Here is a 20,683-nt window from a genome sequence, read left to right as displayed (position 1 = left end):
TAAAAATTATAAAATGGAATAGTCCCATCTGCAGCAATTCCTCTAGAATGCCAACTGAGAGATTATAGAATTAGAGTTTTTGATTTCAACAGAACCAACTTCAACTAACATAATTGAGAAGAAATTTACTGAATATTAGGGTTTTGCCTACTCAACCCAAGGTTGAATTCACTTTAACACCACTGTCTGGGTAGAACAGAACACCCAGTGCTTTCAGTCTCCTTGCCCCTCTGCTCAAAATTCAGATTCTAGAGAAGGAGCAAACAAGGAAGCGAGAAACGAAGATCAGGACCAAATTATAAGCATTTGTAAAATTCAGAGTGGGCTTTTAATGGTTAAATGTATTCTTGATGGAGTTCAAAGAATTTTTTAGAAATAAAGCTAGAATGGACTATTATTAGTCAAGAGTTCTTAATCTTCCATTGTGCCATGTGCTTCTGACATTCTGGTGAAGTCTGTGAAGCCTAACTTGGAATAATGTTCCTAAACCAAAAAAATAAAATTCATAGGAAACTAATGTTATTTAAATGGTTTTAAAATATGAAATTTGTGATATATTAATATATTTTTCTTCAATAACATGTTAAGTAAGAAAACCAAAGGTGATGAGTGTAAAAGATCATTTGGGGTGTTTACAACATCATAGTTGATATGAAACTATTTACTTTCTATTGGTAACAAAGTCAAAGAAATTTTTAATGCCATTATGGTGAAATTTTTTCCCCTTTAACTTCGTAGATTCCGTAAATCACAGGTAAAAAATCCCTGACCTGGGATTATTTCAAAGTATGATCTTACCTGAACAGAGAAATTATTTAGGTGACTTCTGCTTAGTTATTTTAACCCTATGTTTTCAGTTGAAAAGTGACCTATTTAAAAGTTGATAAGAGGAAATTATTAAACAAAAATATAGAGGATGTTAGCTGACTTGATTTTTAAAAGATTCAAAGTATATACTAGAAGCTGGTAAATACTTGAAAAAAACAAATGAGTTGTATGTTTTTCTTGAAAATCCTCTGTATTCTCCATGATCCTAGGTAGTTAGACATTGGTTGATTAGTTTTTAGAGATATTTTTTGTTTTATTTTAGCATTATAAAATGTTATTTGTTTCTGCTGAAAATTCAGTTGGTTATAGAATTACTTTCTTTTTAATATTTTTAGGTAATATTTTATATAATGGATTATTAACACAATTGGCCTCCATCTTAGGTAAATATAACCATCAGTTAAATAGAAAAATAGATCTTACTGACATGCAGAAAATATAAATTTTGGCAAGAAAGAGACAGCAGAAGAAAAGCTAAATGGGATTTAATATAAACAGGAAAAAGTAAATTACTTCTCTAATTTATTTTGTTTACCTCTTTTATACATCATTCTTCTTGTAGAACATTAAATGATGACATAATACTTTGGTGGAAAGTAGCTTAGCTGTATAAAGTTATTATGAACTTCTATTTCCATTTTAACTCATGCTTTGGAAAGGATGAATGCCTTCCTTTTAAGAGAAAAATTAAATATAATGTTACATAGGATAAGAAACCTAATGTTACTGCCCAAGGCAGGGGGGGTCATCTGCCCACCACAAGACATGTCAACACTCAAGAGGCAAAGAGGTAGGAGAGAAAGGACTTTATTGTAGCTTTCTAGCAAGGGGGAAGATGGCCGACTAATGTCCAAAAGAACCATCTTACAAAACAAAGACTACTAAGGCCAGTTATATAGGGGGCTGGTCTCTGGGTGGGGGAAGCATCTGGTCTCCAGGTGGGGGCAAACATCTGGTCTTAGTTCCTAATAGTCTTTTGTTTTACTGGATATGCATGAGACCTGAGCAACGCCCTATACTCTGATCTTTCAGTTGTCACTGATGATGGCTATCAGCATAGACTCTCTGCTGGGGGGTCATCAGGTTTCTAAGGAACTCAAAAGAACAAAGCTATCAATTTATAGCAGCTGGGAGGGGCCATAAAATCTATGGAGCATGTCTGGGTCAGTTAATCTGAGGTCATTCAAAGTTACAACATGGTTTCTTTTCTATGATATGGCTTCCCTTATGTCAATCTTGTGTTGAACTGGTATCACTGAGACATCCAGAAATTAGGAGGACCTGGGTGTCACACCAATGGACTCCTGTTCTGAGACCATATTATGCTTGCAGTAGAAGAGTCTTGGAGGAAGAATCATGTGCTCAGCAAATAACTGGTTGTTGACGATGTTGTTGTGTAGGTTTTAGACTTTTTTTAGACTTGGCCAGAAGTAGAATATAAAGGAACTAAGTCCTGGCAAGTTCAGAGAAAAAAAACTAAGCCAGTTAAATTTTTTAGATGAAAATTTCAAAGTTTTTTAGATGAAAAATTTAAAAATGTTTTTATTACAGCATAAAAAAATGAGGTATAGATTTTCAATCAGATTTTTTCAGATTTGGCATATTTTCCATAAAAATATTGGGAGACATAACTTTTTTTCCTTCTTGTTCTCATGTGTAAGAACTTGAGCAAAAATAGTTCCAAGGTGACACATTCTTCCATACATCCCCTAAACCTAATTCAAACAAAACTTAAATGCTGATGAAAATTATATAATTCAAACTGTCCTAAAATGTTAAATTCTTTTTACCTGCCTTTTGACTTTTATAAATGGCATAATGTACTTCTTGTACCTCTAAATTATCTCCAGTATAGGTGTATTATATAACTCCATTCATTAAATATAAACTTAACTTGGAAAATATTTTATAAATTATATTAATTCTCTTGCATTCACTTTGAGTTATATTAATTCTATGAATTCTATAACCATTTTATTCATTATAGCATGAAGTTTATCCAATACTGATATTTTATTCTTTTTAAGCCTATCTAGAATTGCTAAGTCTTCTATTTATTTTACTACAGAAGCTAAAGTTTATCCAGTATTTTTTGTTTGTATGCTCACATGATTTTTTTTTCTACTTTATGAGATTAAAAGTTAAGTTCCAACACATTCTCTGCACTATCTCTGTATTTCCATTCAGAACACAGCAAGGCTTGTGGATCTCTCTTTCGATCCCATCCCATTGTCAGTTTCTTCCTTTGGCACCACTGCCCTGAAGCTAATGTCCCAGTGTGTTCTCTTGACTCCCTGGCTTTGCGAAGGCTGATTTGCTGTCGTTAATGATTTTAAAGTTTTCATCCTTATCTCCTCTATGTGAATGGGTTGAATCGAGATTTGTCATTCCTTTTAATTAATCTGATTAACCTTCCTAGGCTCACATAAGTCCCCAGTGTAAGTTTCATGTTTGAAAGCAGAAAAACTCCATTTTGAAGGTCCTTCCAGGTCATCAGTAGGATAAAATTAAGTTTACTGATTAAAAAGATGTACTCATTCCCATCACACCATTTATTTCTTTCTACCATTAAACTTTACCCAACTCTCAGCAGGAACGTTCTCTTTCCGTCATTCAATCCTTATTAACATCTTTAAATTCTAATCACAACACCCATAGAGACCCACTATATTCTAATTTGTTCTTTGAGATATATTGCTTTTTGATATTTTCTGTCATGTTAATCTATCTATGTACTTCCTGCCCAACTATATAATTTAAGTGTCTTAGAGATCGTCTAACTTGAGGACTGGCTAATTCCTTCCAATCTTTGCTCAAATGTCAGCTTCTTGAAAAGGCTTACTGTTTAAATTTGCTATTTGCTACTCACTCCTCTCCTCACACTTGTCACCCCACATTCCTGAGCCCCCTAGCCTGCTAAATGTTTTACACATTACTTGTCACATTCCATAACATATATTGTAAAATTTACTTATACATTATTTTTATTGTGTTGTTGTTTACAGTCTGCCTTTATCAGCAGAAGGTAAACCCCACAAGGACAGAGATTTTTGTTTATTTTGTTCGCTGATCAACCCTACGAACCTAGAAGAGTACCTGATATTTAATATGTGCTCCAGAAATAGTTGTTGAATGAATAATATCAGTCTTCTGCATTGTGTCCCATTCCCATGCTCCTTAGTATTTAGTGCAGTGTGTTTCAAAAAAGGTCGTCAAAAATTCTTATTGGGTAGATCTCCATTAAACAAACAAACAAAAAAAAAAAAAAAGAAGAAAGAAAGAAACGAAAAGAAAATTAAATAGATGCCTTTGACTTTGTTAGGTATTGCTTTGCTAATGTCATGTCTCTTGTGCTCATGGTCACATATCTACAATTTTTAGGAGTCTTTTGAAATTTATTGAAAAAAGAGTACAGCTACTTGTATACTAATATCAGAGGGTGATTCTACTCTGGTAAGGTCAAATTTGGAAAGAAAAACACAGAATTATGAGGGAGGAAGAGAATACCTGTCTAGCTAGAAGATAAGCTAAATCATTGACTATTCCATTTAGACAACCCTCATGCATGAAGAGTCTTCTATTTTCCTTTCGTCATCCATGCCTTGGCACGGGTATTCAATATTTCACATACCCATAATAGGGTTGTTCATTAAACAGCTCAGCTAGGCAGAAACATGAAGAGTTAAGTGAATCTGGGGAAGGGCATTAAAACCTAGTATATCTTGGGCCGGTCCTGTGGCTTAGCGGTTAAGTGCTCGAGCTCCACTACTGGTGGCCCGGATTCGGATCCCGGGTGCTCACCGACGCACTGCTCCTCCGGCCATGCTGAGGCCGCGTCCCACATACAACAACTAGAAGGAGGTGCAACTATGACATAAAACTATCTGCTGGGGCTTTGGGGAAAAAAGGAGGAGGATTGGCAATAGATGTTAGCTCAGAGCCAGTCTTCCTCAGCAAAAAGAGGAGGATTGGCAAGGATGTTAGCTCAGGGCTAATCTTCCTCACAAAAATAAAATAAAATAAACTTAAAAAAAAAAAACCTAGTATATCTCATCTCAGCAAAAGGACTATTGTTCTAGCTTAAAAATATGTGAAACATAAAAAATTTAATCTGGATAGCACTGGGTAGCATATGAAATAAGAACTACAGTGATGACAGTTAAGACATATTTCACAGAAGCCATAACAAAACTTTATGGTGTGAGGAATCCTATAACGCGTTCTGAAAAGTGTTTTCCCATAGGATTTCTCTGAGGGCTGTAAAATAATGAGGCCCAAAGGCGTTTGCATTTCCTTTGTGCAAGTCTACACAGATCATGTGTAGTGTCTTTTGAAGACTTTTCAGAATAAACTGTTTTTTGTTGATATCCGAAGATTATCATTTCAAGGTTCACTATTTGCTTTGACTCCCAGGCAACCACTCCAACCACATTATCTCTAATCTGCAGAAGAGCTGTCAGGAAAGGTAAGAATGAAAAATCTGAATGAGTGTTTGTTCATAGGGAAGATAGACATGTGATATAAGTTCCTCCATCGTTTTTCTGGGCCACTGTAGGAAGTACTGTAAGTCGTTCTTAAAAGTCACTAGGTGATGATATAAAACACCATCCCTTTCAAAAAATGAATTATATGAATAGCGAGTGCATTTGAATATCAAGAATCCAATTCCTCACTATAAGTTATAAACATCAAACTACCTGGTTAGCTTTGGTAGCTTTCCTTCATCCCGGTGTGCTCCATTTTCTAAGTCTTTAAATTCAGTTCATCTGGTAGGGTGACTTCGGTTAGCAAGCCCCTCTAACATCTTGAACTAGCCTATTGGGTGGGATGTTAAGTTCAGTTCTGCCCACACATTTGCTGTCACTCCACAGATTCCCAGCTGCTCAACCCACACCCAACTAGAATGTACAAACAATACTTTTTAAATATGTCAACAAAAAGCAATAAAAACACAAGCACTTTGTTCTCAGCCACAAAAAGTAGAGAACATGTACTTGCTTTTGAAAACTGTTGGGAATAGTTCCTAGGAACTGAGATACTAGCTTCTGTCCTTTTCAGTGCTAATGGATCAAGGTTCTTGATGATTTCTTTTATTATTTTTAACTCTCATCGATGTTAAATCCTCAGAATCTAACCCCCATTTAGATAAAGCTTCTTTTTAAGATTCACAGTTTTCTTACTCATTCAGTTGCTGTTCATACCAGATGGCTCTTTTGCTACCTTATTTTTAAAACTTTTCTCTTATCACGCCACCCAGCTCCTCCTCCATGCAATGGAATACTCAGTCAGCTGCACTCTAGAGATAAACTTTAAAACTCTGAAAACGAATGCATTAAGAATATTTTTATAGGAGTTTTTATATCTTTATCCAACAAAATGATTAAGAATTTGCATACTTTTTTTTTCCTTCCTTGCTGCTTTGCCTCCATTATTATTTCCATGTGGGCAGAAAAACCTAAACTGTTAATTATTAATGGCTGATGACAGTATCATTTGGAACTTCTTGGTAATCCAAGAAAGATGAAGAAGAGAGCCTTTGCTTTTTTTTCTCTTTCTTTTATTCTGACATGTCTATTTTGAGAAGCTTCATAGATAACTCGAGGTTTTTAATGTTTAAAATGTTGTCTTTTAAAATTTCCTATGCTAATTATCCATGCTGTTCCCATACATAGTCTGCAGAAATTATGACAAGCGAAGATGATTTACTAATAGATAGATCTATTGTTTAGTGTGTGGATTTATTGCTATTTTACCTGATTTCTGATTTACATACTTGCTTTAGGTTTATAGCGAGTTTTATTAAGGTTTCAGGATCTTGGTGATTTCATGAAATCGGAGTTTTGAACAAATCTGGACCAAATTTAAGTTTGATTTATTATTTCAGGCGGAAACCATGTAAAGTTTGGCAGTGTGAGATGAGTTTTGAGTTTAAGTTTTCTGGTTCATTTAAACCTGAATCTCAAAGAAATCCTCAAGGGATAAGAACCCACAGGAACTGAAGTCAAATTCACTATAAATATTTTCAAGATAAAAATAGTTTCTTACCTTTAACTCCAATTCCTTTTTATATATTAACACTCATAATGTTATTGTCTAAATCAGTCATCTTTTTACAGGCTAAGATGAGAAATTACTATTTGAAGACCATGAATTTTACTATAGCATTGTTAAGAATAATTTAGCTGAAATGCAAAGTCAGTGAGACTTTAAAATTATTAAACTCCTTTTTCAGTAATATTAATTACTTTATTTATATTGCAGTTTTAGCTTGAAAATCTGAAAATCAAAATATCATAGGAAAGGGATGTTGAAGGGAAATAATTGTTATGTATCTGTTTTAAAAGATATCCAGATACAAGAATTAGAACAGCAACTCTTTACCTTAGAAAACAGCAAGCTTGTGAATTTCATTTTGCAAATTCTACATATGGAAAAACAATAGTCTTTATAAAGTTACATCAGCTCCAAGTATCAATGTGTTAGCTGAGCTTGGAGGCAGCAGACATTAGCTTATAAGAAAAAGACTACAACACAATTAAGTGCTCCTTAATACCTTTTTTATACGTAAAGAAACTAGAATAAAAACAGAAAGCTTCTTTTTTTGAGGACAAAAACTAGGAAAAGACAATTGTGAAGATGTTTTATCTAATGCATGCTTAGAATAAAAGTACTTATTACCTATTTTTTCTTTTTTTTTTTTTTTAGTTTTGGTCTTCTTGAATTGTGATTAAACAAACACTTCAGAAGTGCAAAATGGTATGCTGTTATATATTATTTTATTCTATGTTTAATATCTAGTTAGTCCCTTTAGAAAATATCTTCTGTGGGAAATGTTGCTTTTTCAAGGAATATTCTGTTAAGGCAATAGAAGTCATACTTATTGTTTCTTATTTAAAAAGAATTTGTTATTGAAATTATGTGGTAAGATTCTTATTTTCAAACTAAAGAAAAATCTCAATTAAGGGGTTTAACCCACATCACTTCCTAGATATTCCATCTAATATTCTTGGTTATTCATTCACTCTAAATAATGGGCTCTTTAGCAAAAAAAGCTTTTGGGTAGTGACACTTTCATTTTGTCAAGCTGCGGTTGTAAATGGTAGGTCAAATACAGTGGTTGAGTAGAGGTAAGTGAGCCTCGTTAAGGTAAATGAAGCTTAAAACAGAATTGGGATTGAACTGACAAAAGACTATGTCAAATTGCTTCATGTTTTATGCTTGTTGACAAGACCCCTATATGTCATCTCTGTCTGTAAAGGGCTAGAAGCTCTATTTGTCAAGTTCACATAAAGTCAAAGAGGTGTACAACGATATTCTCAAATTTTAATTCAATTGTTTAATGTCAAAGGGGCAAAGCATCTTTGAGCATTTTGGCTACTTGAATGTCAAAAAGTAAATAGGTAAAAAATCAATGAGCAGTAGCTCCAACTACTCTTGCAAAGTGTTTGGTTACCTGGGAGTCAGGAAGGTTAAGTGGGGTCTGGATATCAGCAGGACTGCCACACCAGTCTTGTTTCTGGAATCACAGGTTATTGTGGTAATTAAAAGTTCTGTAAATCAGAATAAAACTATATGTGTAGAATTAAGATTGTCAGGACAGAGCTTGTGAGAATGTGGTGATTGGAGCTAGGAGGAATTGGGAATACCTGCCTAGTAGGGAAGCTTGTTTGCCTAGGGAGAACTTAATTATAGTGAATACAGGGGAAAATACCAGAATCATGAGAAAGAAAATGGCTGTTGCTTAATCTCAATATGTTGTATTGGCAGCAGTTATATATCTTACAGAAACTATCAAAAATTAGCATTTCTTTAATACAATAAAAATAATATCACATTTTCCTTGGCAATTTGTATTTTGGGACTATTTATAATGCATTTACTAAGGTAGACCTTCGTGGTGTTTTAAATTCTCTGTGATTTGGAATATGAGTAATCAGGTGTGTTTGTCAATTTTTTCACAACATGACAAATGGATACGTTTGTAAGGATGATTTCTTTCCTACTTCTTTATTAATTGCTCAGCCTCCTTAAAGACTTCTAGATCATCGACATTTTGGGGATATGGTGAACTGAAGAATTATGTGAAATTTGAAGTAGAAAAAGAGCTTTCCTGGCATCTGTAAAGTATCTTGAAATAAATCTGTTTCACCAGAAGTTAGATGAACGTGATATTTATTACATAATCTTGTGGCAGTGGCTTGTCCTTCCTACACACTAGTACTACAAGTGAAGAAATGCTGTAAAATATGTTATTTCTCTTCAGATGCACTTCTTGATAATATGTCTTAATTCTTGTTCTGTGATTAAGGTTTTCATGAGTGGCCCAGGCACTGGCATTCTAAAGTGGCAAAAGGTAAATTCTAAGACCTCTTTATAGTCAGACTTTCTTATGTTTATTTTTGTTGTCATTGATGTCAATTTCCTCCCGACTACTGAAATTTTGGCCCCTAGTAATGTCCATTGGTTTAGAGTCTCCACATTAAAACATTTTGCATGCTTCTATTTTTCATACTAGAAATTTGATGCGTCTAGTATTAGTCCAGTCATTGAGCCTGCATTCTGATTCTGTTCTTAAGCAAGTTTTTGCTTATGCTAGTAAGTTAGTGTCCTGTTATTTTCCCATTTTTCCTTTGCCAACATTCTATATTATATGATACCGTTTTGATTTTGAAAATAGCCTCTGGTGTGTTTTCCTTTTTAATCTTCGATGTATTCATCTTTTTTATTCTTTCCCTTTCTTCCCTCTTTTTTTCCTTCTCATGATGTTATCATAGGAATTGCCCTCTCTAGAGCTTCTTTTAAATTATTAATTTGTTAATTTTTTTGAAAAATATACAAGGTACAAAATTTAAAATGCTAAAAACAGTTTATAGGAAGGCTCTCATCTCTGGTCCCTAGCCATCAAGTTCCACTTGCCAGAAGTTACCACCTGTAAACAGTTACAGAGAGAGAGGCAGAAGGTAGACTCTATCATATAGAGCGATGTAGTAACTAGCAGAGAGAGAGAAATGTAAATCATGGAACTTAACAGGAAGAATGGATGAAATAGGAAGAAACAGCCACTAGTGAGAGAGTCACAGGAGGACCAGTTGGACTCCAGATGTGGCTGACGACTAGAGCTTCTGCTGGCCCATCAGAGCCTGTGGCAGATTACTGAAAGTGAAGAATAACATTCTAGTTCACCTAAAACCTGAATGTATTATTTCTGGGATGTTTCTTACTCCTGAATATTGTATCCTGACAATAAACTTCCACTACTTGTGGTAATTGGGGCATATCTCTAATTCTTATTGCAAGAGCCATTAACGTATGTCACAAAGAAGAGATGTGTCTTTGCTAGGTTTCAAGTGTACCATCAACCATAGGGAGGTCTCTCAATCTCCCTGTTGTTGTCTTCTGTAGTAGCAAATTTATACCAGAGGGCACGGTGATGAAAGAAATGAGGCCTAACATGAAAACATCTGTACTGTTTTAATCATACACTTAGTCGAATTGCAGATAATTGGTCTAAAATGTTATTCTGTTCTCTCTGAAGAAATATTTTTAAAATTTTTAGCTCTCAAGAGGAAAAGGGAAGAAGAAAAAATAAAGCATTCCATTCTTACCAAGGAATAAAATATGAAAAGTACAATGTGCAGAATAGCACATAGACAACAAAATGGATTAAATATGCAAAATATACTTATATAATCAATAGATTCAAATTAACTTTTAACTTCTAAAAAGAAGAAAAATATTTTTCTATTTTGTAGTCAATAAAGAAATGTGACGGGCCAGCTCCAATGGCCTAGTGGTTAAGTTTAGTGTGCTCTGTCTTGGCGGCCCGGGTTTGGTTCCTGGGCACAGAACCACACTACTCATCTGGCAGTGACCATGCTATGGTGGTGGCTCATGTTAAAAAAAAAAAAAGAAGATTGGCAGCAGATGTTAGCTCAGGGTGAATCTTCCCCAGCAAAAAAAAAGAAATGTGAGGAAAAACTTATAACTTATACAGTCTATGAAAAGATAAAAATTAAGTGAGAGGAAGCTCATTTTACTACCATCCATTAACAAATACAGGATCAAAGTAAGAAGATAAATTAAACCAATTCCTTCTGTCACTCTTATCACACACATTGCTCTGGACCATTTTCAAGTCACCTTGATCTTCACAATTCATGCCACTCCTAGTTCTGGGTTCTTTCATCCTTTGAACCTGCGTCTCTGCAACGCAAATATCTGGAGGGGTGGCTTTCAGGGTCAGAACTTCTGTCATAATTAGGACTTGAAATCACCTCCTGGTCTTAAAGATAACATTTGGAATTCTCCACGCAATCATTTTGAACATTGATTATCCCACCACAGGTGATAAAATAACTATATTTTCAAAACAAAGCATGAAAATAGATCCAACAATTTTCAGCATCTATAAATCTAGTCACAGGCAACATGATTGCTTCAAAGGAAATAAATTATCTTAACTGCAAGAAAACAAGACTTTTTAACCTTTAAACTGAGTTTCAGAATCTTATACACATTTCATATTGCATCATAAAAATGGGTGGATGTTTTGTAAAGGGAGCTAATGTATGAAAGTGTCTTGAGAAATGTAAAGTGTTTTATAAAGCTCTATAGAAATGTAAACACCATTATTTTTATGGTATGAACTGCTAGTTACCCAAATTTCTTAAGAGGGTCACAATAGAGATTATGAAAGTTGAGATCTTCATACTTAAAATTTGAATCTTAAAAGCTGAAATCAATTAAGATGATTCACTAACATGGAATTACAATTAACCATGGGCATGTTGGAAAACAGTGGTGATAGATGGGTAAAATATATAACATCTACTATATAATATATAACACAGAGCATATGGTATATAATATATAATAATATAACATATATAACAACTCTTTTAGTATATAATATAGAAATACATAACAACTCCACTACAAAAATGCTTTTGCTTTTAATTTTTTTCACTTAACATGAAAATAAAGTGTTAATTAACATATGTTAACCTATGTTAATATGTATACTGCTAGCATACCAGTCTGCCATTGTGTAATACCAAACACCCCTCCTCTGAAACATTGGTTGAATTTTACCTTGAGAAGACTAAGTTAACTTGTGTCTGGATGTGTGTAGTCAATTAGTCAATCATCAAATATTTCTGAAGGTTAATCATGTACAAGGTTTTGAATTAAGATTCAGAGAGAACTCCAAAGAAATAATAAGAAAAAATCCATGCCCTTGAGATGATTTCGAACACCCATATATGGCAAACTAACAATTCTGGAAAGTACAGAAAAGTGCTTTATGGCTACACACTGACCATAAGAGCTATAGCACTTCTGATGACTTGGCAGACCTTGGCAAGGCAACAGAAAGAGGAAAGGAAATTGCAGATGAGGAACTAGAGCAAAGTCATTGAGGCAGAAACAGCAGAAAGTTTGAGGGACTGTACTAGATGCCATGATGTAGAGCTGGAAGGTGACTACTAAAGATCTGGCCAGGAACTGAGAGGGCTGGGACCTGCCGTATGCTTGACAGGCTGGAGATGCGAGTTTGAGGATTCAAATTCAATCCTTATTGAGGCGTTATCAAAGTCATTGAGCAAAGATGTGACTGCGGTAACTTTTTCTGTATCCCGTATCTTTCTCTTTAATTGGATGTACTCTTGAATCTCACCTGCAGACCCAAACTCACTTTCCTCCAGTCTGGGAGGAAGGTCAGTGTCCCCACTCTCTCCATCTGGTGCTGGTTAGAGCCCAGCTGGGCTACCAACCTTGTCAGTGCCTGATGTGCCTGGGAAGAGCCCTGGGATTGCTTTGGCCTTTCACTTACAATGCTTTCTGACTCCTGCACATCTGCTTTGTTAGCTCCCTAATGCCTCATGTAAGACTGGGACGTTGCTCCAAACCCATTTCTATAGTAAGTCTTTGCCTTCTCTGAGTATTTAGCTCCCACTTCCCCTTTACTCCTCTCCCTTGCAACATACACACCTGCTGTCCAGCTTTTGGCTGGGGTCACAAAGGGATAGAGCTCTCTGAGCAATGATGACTTGACATTATCATCTGTTGTTGAATTATTGCTGCTTTTGCGCACCATCCACCAAACCGGAATCACTCACCCTTCACCCTAGGTAATGACATGCCGGAATTTGCTGAGCCACTCCTGACATAGTGGCTCCTTGGGCCACTGGTCTGTGGATTGCTTGGCTCCCCTTGTCTAGATTAGTTTTTGCTGTCCAGTTAATTCTCTCCATGTGTAATGCTTTAATGAATAGACACTTCTGAGACTCAACTCAATCCCCAACCTTCCTCACCCATGCACTGCCACCCTAATATGCCATACCTCATAGCTGTGTCTATTCTCACTATATCAGGGTGATCACATCTTTAGATGTGGCTACTGACCTCAAATTACTTGTAGTAGAATGGAGCAGGGAGGAATTGTCTGGGATCTGACATTCTGACTACTTCTTGAAGCCAGACCAGGCTACGTGGAAAAATATTGAGGAGGCACTCCAAAGGCAGACTTAGGACATTTTTGGGGGCTTGCCTTATGACTGAGCCCCATGCAAGACCTGGGTCGCAATATCTCAGTCACCTGCAACAGCCCAAGTTGGTCCTCCCTGGTGCAGTGGCATAAACAGTTAGGAGAAATTTAACCTAGTAGCTTGAAAAAACGTGGTGCCCCAGGTAGCAAGGTAAAAGTAGAGAGCACCCAAGTGCATATGGCTGGCAATCAAGATATTTAAGACAAAGTAAAAGTGTATCAGAACGTGGTGATGAGACATCTAAGGATCTATGCTGACAACACTCAGAAATGGTGGTAGCCAGTTGGCACTGGGGATAAATCAGCTGGGAAGCAGACCTTAGCCATTTAGCGGGAGTTTGAAGCATGGTTCATAGTCTTTGAGACAGGGTGGTTGTAGTGGGAAGGAAAGAGAGCCAAGAGCAGCGCAGGAGTACACAGGAGGCTTTGCGAAGAGGAATTGAAAATATGCATCACAGCAGAAGTGCATTTATAAAACTGGAGCACACAGGGGCTGAGGAGCCCTGAGGCTCCCAAAAAAGATGGGAGTCTGTATTTCAGAAGAAGGCATAGGGAGCTCAGGGAAAGTTGAGCTTGTGCGCAGGGGTGGGTTAGTACCCAGAAGTAGAGGCAGAACTAGGTCTCTCAGAGGGGGAATCTAGTGGGGAAGGATCGTGGACTTAGGCTGGGCCTGACTTATACCCGATGAAAGTGGTGTTCTGCTTTTACCAAAGTTATGTTGCAGAGGAGTTCAGCGTATATCAGGGTGGAGGCAGGTAAACAACTTGGTTGTTTAGGTCTCAACAAGAGAGGCGTGACAATTAAGATGCATTAATTGCTGCTTTATGTATCATTTCTTTTATCTTCCTAGGAGCCCAGATGAGGTGGATGTTACCCTCATTTCATAGATTAGTTTCAGTAAAGCTAAGAAATTGCTAAACAACTAGACAAATATCAGAAAACAAAGCAAACAGGGCTCTGAGCTTTGTTTCTGAACATTTGTCCAGTGTGCTCTGTTAGCATCGACTCAGCTCCAGTGTTTCTTTTAGGATTCTTGTTCCCAGGGAAGAATTGGGTCAGATTAGGCAGCATTCAGCATGAAGCTACAGAGTTCAGAGACCTCCTGACTGAGTTAGAAAGGCTTCTTCAGCAAGTTCTATAGAACCCCAATTTAATGAAAACCACAAGGTGAACTTGTCTTTTGAAAAATGTCAAATTAGGGCACTGATCATCTTAATATATAAGGACTGTGCTTCTCTGTGCTCAAGAATGCTGGTCAGGCAGACCACTTGGTCGGCAACAAGGGAGGGTCATCAAGACCTCACTCATCTAGGGTTACACACAGAGGGAGTAGGGCCTTTGCAAATGAGGACTAACAGTACATGCATGTGCATATATGCATATAGATTCACACGCATACACACATGCACACACACATACACACAAACACATGTCACCAGAACTGACCAATGGCTTGGCTACTAGCCTTTACGCTTAGAATTTTAAAAAGGAACTTATCATAGAAATATTCTATCTCACTGTAGCAAGGACAAAGTAGAGCTGTTTTCTTTTTACAACTATTTTTAAAAGCCAAGTAGTATCATCCTATGTTCAACCCTTTTGACCGTACAATAGGAAAGTGCAGTAAATAAAGTGAGCAAAATATTTTAAACTCAGTCAGTAAAGTCCCAGGGTGTGTTTGTGCTTGACTTTGAGTATCATTATTCTTGTCTGTGATGTTGTAGTTTCCATCAGTGATTAATATCGTTTTCTTTAAATACGGTATGTGATTTTCAGGGTCTTATTTTCAAATATTACTTTATTTACTCTGTACATAATTTTCCCATGAGAGGTTTATATAATTTAATATATGTAGCCCAAATGTGTATATTTTATCTCTCACCAGAATGATAACAGAAACTTGATACCTCCCGCAAATATTTCTGAGAATCCTTGGAATATTCACATTTTCACAATGCCCTTGTGGCCATGTCTCATTTCCTCCTTCCTGCTCCAGTGATCTCACCTTGCCTGTGCTAGTCACAAGGCTGCATTCTCTCACTGTTCTGATCCATGAGCATGAACAGGGTCTCTCCAAATCTATTAGCAGCTGTTCCTCTTGGGGCTCACAAGCCCTTACTTACTGCTTTGGGTCCCCACGTTGCTCAGGCAGAGGAAACCACCCCATACAGACCCAGGAGACAATCTCTAGCCCAACAACGCTTAGGTTTGATTACCTTTTCCTTCCCAGATGTCTTTGATGGACTCAAAGAAGACACAATAGTCCAGTCTGAAGTATGTATCTTTAGTTCACTTCACCAAACACCAGTGATGCCACAAATAATGAGGGGATATTTGCTGTCCAAATTTTGGTGGCCCCAAACAAAAACCATATTCTCCAAAACAATCCTTTTTCTTGTTAGAAACTATAAAAGCAATTTTCCTCTCAAAGGATTTCAGTTTCATCTCCCTGGGCTCTCCATGTCAGGTATAAATCTATAGAAAGGTGGAAATGGGCTTCATGTTGCACTGGGAAGTTGTAGACATCGTCATCTTACTATTAAGTAGAAGATCAGATTCTAGGTCCCCAGCTGGTTTTCTGTGAGACTCTTTCTTTCTCTCCAAGCTAGAGTTTGGGGCATCTTCTTTCCAGAACTATAATACTGGTGTTTTTTTTTGTTTTATATGTCTGGATCTATGAATATAATTGGGTCTTGAAAAGGCCACCCCTCCTCAGCAAAGCTGCTTTAGTTGCTGAATCCTCAAAATAGGAACACGGGTCTTTTAAAAAAAGTTTTTAATTGCCAATCACTGTGAGGAAACACAATAAAGATAATAAGACGTGAGAAAATAGAACTCCTACAAAGTCTTCTAGCCCCAACGCCTCTTGCTGTCATTCTTTAAATTCTGAGGGTACTTCTTGGTGCTTCCTACCTTCCTCTGATTAACCACTACTGTCCAACGCACCCATTTCTCTTCCTGTGACTTTATTACCCGTTATTGGTGAAGAAGCACATCATTTATGATGGGTGAGTTGTTGAAATATGCCTTAGCCACAAATGCGTCACTTACCGTCTAAGTAACTTCCAATTGGCAACTCCCTTCTCAGTCTATCACCTCTCATCTTTTCTTTATAAGAGCAAGTCACTTTGAGTCATTTATTATACAGGACACTATTCCATAAAGGCCTCTATTTTGAGGTAAATCATATCTGATAGGGTCCACAACAAAACAGGCATCAAAAGCCATAAGATCTCACATTTTGAGGGCTCATGTGTAATGGGCAAAAAGTTTAGATTTCTTAAAATGATATATGGAAAAAGAAACTTTTCTTATTTTTCTATAACTGAAATTAATTTTGATCATGGGCCTCTATCCTACTTAATTAGCAATTCATTGCATTCAGGGTTTTCCTGGTCCAATCAGGAATTTTAGTCAGTGAGGGATTCTTTTCCTTCTCCTGGGGCCTTGTCAGTGGACCCCGGAATGGAAACCTGGTCCTGAGTCCTCATCCCCAGCCCAGGTTGACATCTGTTAACAGACAGATTTTGTACTGTTTTTTGTTTTTTGTTATGAGCATCAATCCCAATAGACATCGACCCAAAATATCCATTCCTTCCATGTTTAAGTCATTGGACCACACAAGTTACTCAGCACTTTCCTTAGCCTGACCACAGGTCCCTTCAGATCTTCTGCCTTTCTCTCACTAACTCCAAGCCCTTCTCAAGAAAGGTTCTGTAGGCTGTGAAATGATTGGTGGGGCCCTCCCTCAAGCCTTCCTTGTCTAGACGTGTAACCGCCATTTCTTGCCGTTTCATACCACATGAGACTGACTGTAAGGCCTGCCATCTCCCAGGATGGAGGAACACATTCTGTTAGTTTTAAGATCCCCAAAATAATCAGTTGGCTTTTAGACTCCCAAACACCAGGTTTGGAGACAAGGCAGTATAAGGAACAGGGTTCGAAGCTCCTTTTCAAAGACTCACATCAACATCTGTTTTTGCTTCCATTTGTAACTCCTTTCCTTTAATACCACTCTCTCCTGTTCCTATTTTCATTTGTTCATTTAAAAGAAATGGTAAGAAAAATTGATTCCAACCAATCACAGGTTTTTCTATGACTATGGCTTATGATGTAAGCTTTATGTCTTGAGTTCTACTGAGCTCTGGCTTTTGATATTTAAAGCCATGATTTTGAAGTTAAAAAAAAAGTGTTCCTAAATTATCTACGCAATGAGTTTTAAACGTTCATTTCAAAACTCAAAACACTCCATTTCTGTTTAAACAATCTTTCCCTGAGGCAAGGAGTGCCTGATGTCTAGTTTTCACAGGGGGAAGTGCTTTCAGATCATAAGGGAAAAAAACAACACAGTTTTTCCATGTTTGAAAATACATCCCACTACACAAGGGCAGGACAATTGCAGTAATAACAGAAAATGAGGACCTGACATCACAGTGCCTTGATGTTTCCAGATAAAGACATGAGACAAAATCAACATCTATGACCATTATCATTTCTCATAGGAAAACACATTTTGTAATAAAAACATAAAAAGGTCATAATCTAAAAATAAAAGACAATCCTTTTTTTATGAATGATATGGAGCATTATGAAAAAACCCTGCCATATTTTCCTATTTATCTCATTTATCCATATCCTGGGGGATGGGGTGGGAATAAAACTTTATCATGAGATGGCATAGATCCATGGAGGAATCACTGTCTGTACTCAAAAGTCAGGTAAAATTTAAATGCTGCCATATTACTGAGTAGAGCTTTTTGAGTAAGACATCCTAGAACTACATTTTCAAGAATGGATTGGGTTTAGAAAAAAACCACATAAGCTTAGGACTAAAAAATATACATATTCAAATACAGACACTTATCTAAGTTTCTGAGCCTCACCTTACTTTTTTGAGAACTGAGAAGAACAGTAACTTTACACTTAAATAATGTCGATCACTCAAAATGAAGTAAACTATGAAAGACACTCGGCACATGGTGGGACTTCAGTTTAATTTACATCCATTTCACTCTAAATTATAAAACTAAGGAGGAAACATTTATGCTATTTTATACAACAACTGGATACTTTACCATGCTCTTATATACTTCCATTTTTCAAAAAATTCAGATTTAGATCTCTGGATCAAATGCCTCTTCATTTTAGGCAAGCAAGAGATTGTTGCTAATGTTCAACAGAATAAAATGGCGAGACGAGCTAGAGGGATATATGAGTTGGTTTAGGCTAAGCTCTGCTGTGATAGAAAATGACACCAAACACGATAAAAATCACTTATTTTTGCTCACGCTACATGCGCATCATGAGTCTGCTTCAGCTCTGCTCCTTATCATCTTCATTCTGGGACTAGGCTAAAGGAGAGCCGCCATCTGGGGAAACCAGATCTCTTGGCTGAGGAAAAAAAATGCAGAAGGCAGAGCCACATGATGGCTCTTAAAGCTTCTGCTTGGAAGTGGCATATGTCCCAATTCATTGGCTGAAGTAAGTTATGTGGCCAAGCCTGATGTCAATGGATTGGGAAGGAATAAGCCTGCAATAGGGAGAGCTAACAAATATTGTGAACAATAACACCATCTAACAAAGTGGGTACAAGTAAATGAGTGTTAAGAAGACATGATATAAACAATGGAGAATGGTAGGCCCTATTGGCAACCAACAACACAGCCCTAGTTTATTTGCTGCCATGCAGGATTGTGGACCCAGTGTTGCCAGATCTAGTTTTTCAAAAGAAGCTGGGGACTGAAGACTGTGTCCATTCATAGTTCTCTGAGCCAAATCCAGCTCCTGGACAGGTCCTAGTCCCCTACAGCTCTAATACCAGGTATAATATAAGAGTATGTCAGGGCTGGAAGGAATGGACACCCACCGTTGCTAAACATGCCAAATTTTCAAGGCAAGCTGTGAATCTGAAATTTTATCTAGAATCTTTTTATTTCCTAACATCGTCAATGAATTCAATTATTTTAAAAACACAATGCCAGAATAATAAAATATGGTTTGGGCAAAATCTGGCTCACTGACTGCAGTTTCTGAATAATGATTGTGGTATATGGCTGGAGATGCCTCCACTTTCCTGAATTGGCAGCTTCTGAGAGGGAGCAATCAAGCAAGTTGTCATATTGCTACATGATAAATGAGTAGGCCATTTTTTTTTTTCTGTGTCTGGGAACGCCAGCTTCTAGAGACTCCATTTCTCTGTGACTGGCATGTCTAGAATATTTAGGTAGAAACTGAGGGATTTGGTCTATCACACAAAACATTTACAGTGATAGAATTAATAAAAGCGAACAATGATCAAATGGTATTTCAAGTTTTTTCTAAATTTGAATTTATAAATGTTCGTAAAGCTGTAATACAGTGAAATCTTTAAAAATTTTGAAATTAAAAAGATGGCTGGCATCATCATTAATGTAATTTTCTAATTAATGCACCATAAAAATCAAAGCTATATTAACTGGATGTAAAATTCAGGCAATAGAACAATTAAAGTTAAACAGAGGCTTATAGCCATATCAGGAAATCACAGTAAATTAAATAAGCTAATTGAACTTCATTTTTCCTTTTATATCTAAAAAGATTGTGCTCTCTTGGACCCATGGGGATGATGACCTCCCTTTTCCCCACATCTGTCTGTGCAATATCCTAATCCTTGCTGTGGTCTAGAGTTAAGACCACAAAGGCCACATTTGAACTGTATGAACACTTAGGTAAAGAGAAGATACTACATTTTATTTATCTTTGTATCTTCATCACCTAGCAGAGTGTATGGCACAAAAATAGGTGCTCAATATCTTGTTAAATGAGTTAATATTTGGGATAATATAAATTTTCTATCAAAACAATTGACCCCCACATTTAATATTCTAATTATTTAACAACATAGATACTTAATAGCAAGAATACAAGTATATTTTACTTTACTATTAGATTTGAGTCACTTGGCCTGAATGAATTACTGAATTACCTAGAGAGAAAGATTTTAGCCACAATTCAGGATGTGTGTGTATCTGTCTTCTATCTGTCTGTCTATCTATCTGTCTGTCTATCTATCTATTTATCTATCTATCTATCTATCTACGTACCTACCTATCTACCTATATACCTATCTACCTATCATGTATCCATATTAGTCTATCTGTCTGCCTATCTAGCTGTATCCCTATTTGTAATAGGCATAATACAAGTACCAGATGCCTGTACAGAGTTCTTTGCCATTTCTCATCATCTTTTCCAAGTCTCATAGTAATCCTTTGAGGTGGATATTAACAATTGCAGTTTTACTGTTACAAATGAGGATATTTAGGTTCAAAG

At 36.6% G+C, this 20,683-nt stretch overlaps 1 protein-coding gene across 8 annotated transcripts in view; it reads left to right on the top strand.

The window, feature by feature from the left end:
• KCNH7 (potassium voltage-gated channel subfamily H member 7) overlaps positions 1–20,683 on the top strand; it is a 495,283-nt gene that overhangs the window by 109,372 nt on the left and 365,228 nt on the right. The window contains exons 2-4 of one of the 8 annotated variants that reach the window (XM_087435301.1): positions 5,242–5,293; positions 7,534–7,584; positions 9,137–9,181. The exons of 5 other annotated variants lie outside the window; for them this stretch is intronic. The gene's annotated coding sequence lies outside the window, so the exon portion shown is untranslated. 2 more of the 8 variants (XM_087435302.1, XM_087435303.1) reach the window with 2 other exon arrangements.

The sequence above is a fragment of the Ceratotherium simum genome, chromosome 9, assembly GCF_057802395.1.
Source record: "Ceratotherium simum simum isolate JZ-2026a chromosome 9, ASM5780239v1, whole genome shotgun sequence".
Taxonomy (NCBI): domain Eukaryota; kingdom Metazoa; phylum Chordata; class Mammalia; order Perissodactyla; family Rhinocerotidae; genus Ceratotherium; species Ceratotherium simum.
Note: the sequence above shows the minus strand (reverse complement) of the source record. Positions and strands in the feature narration are given on the sequence as shown.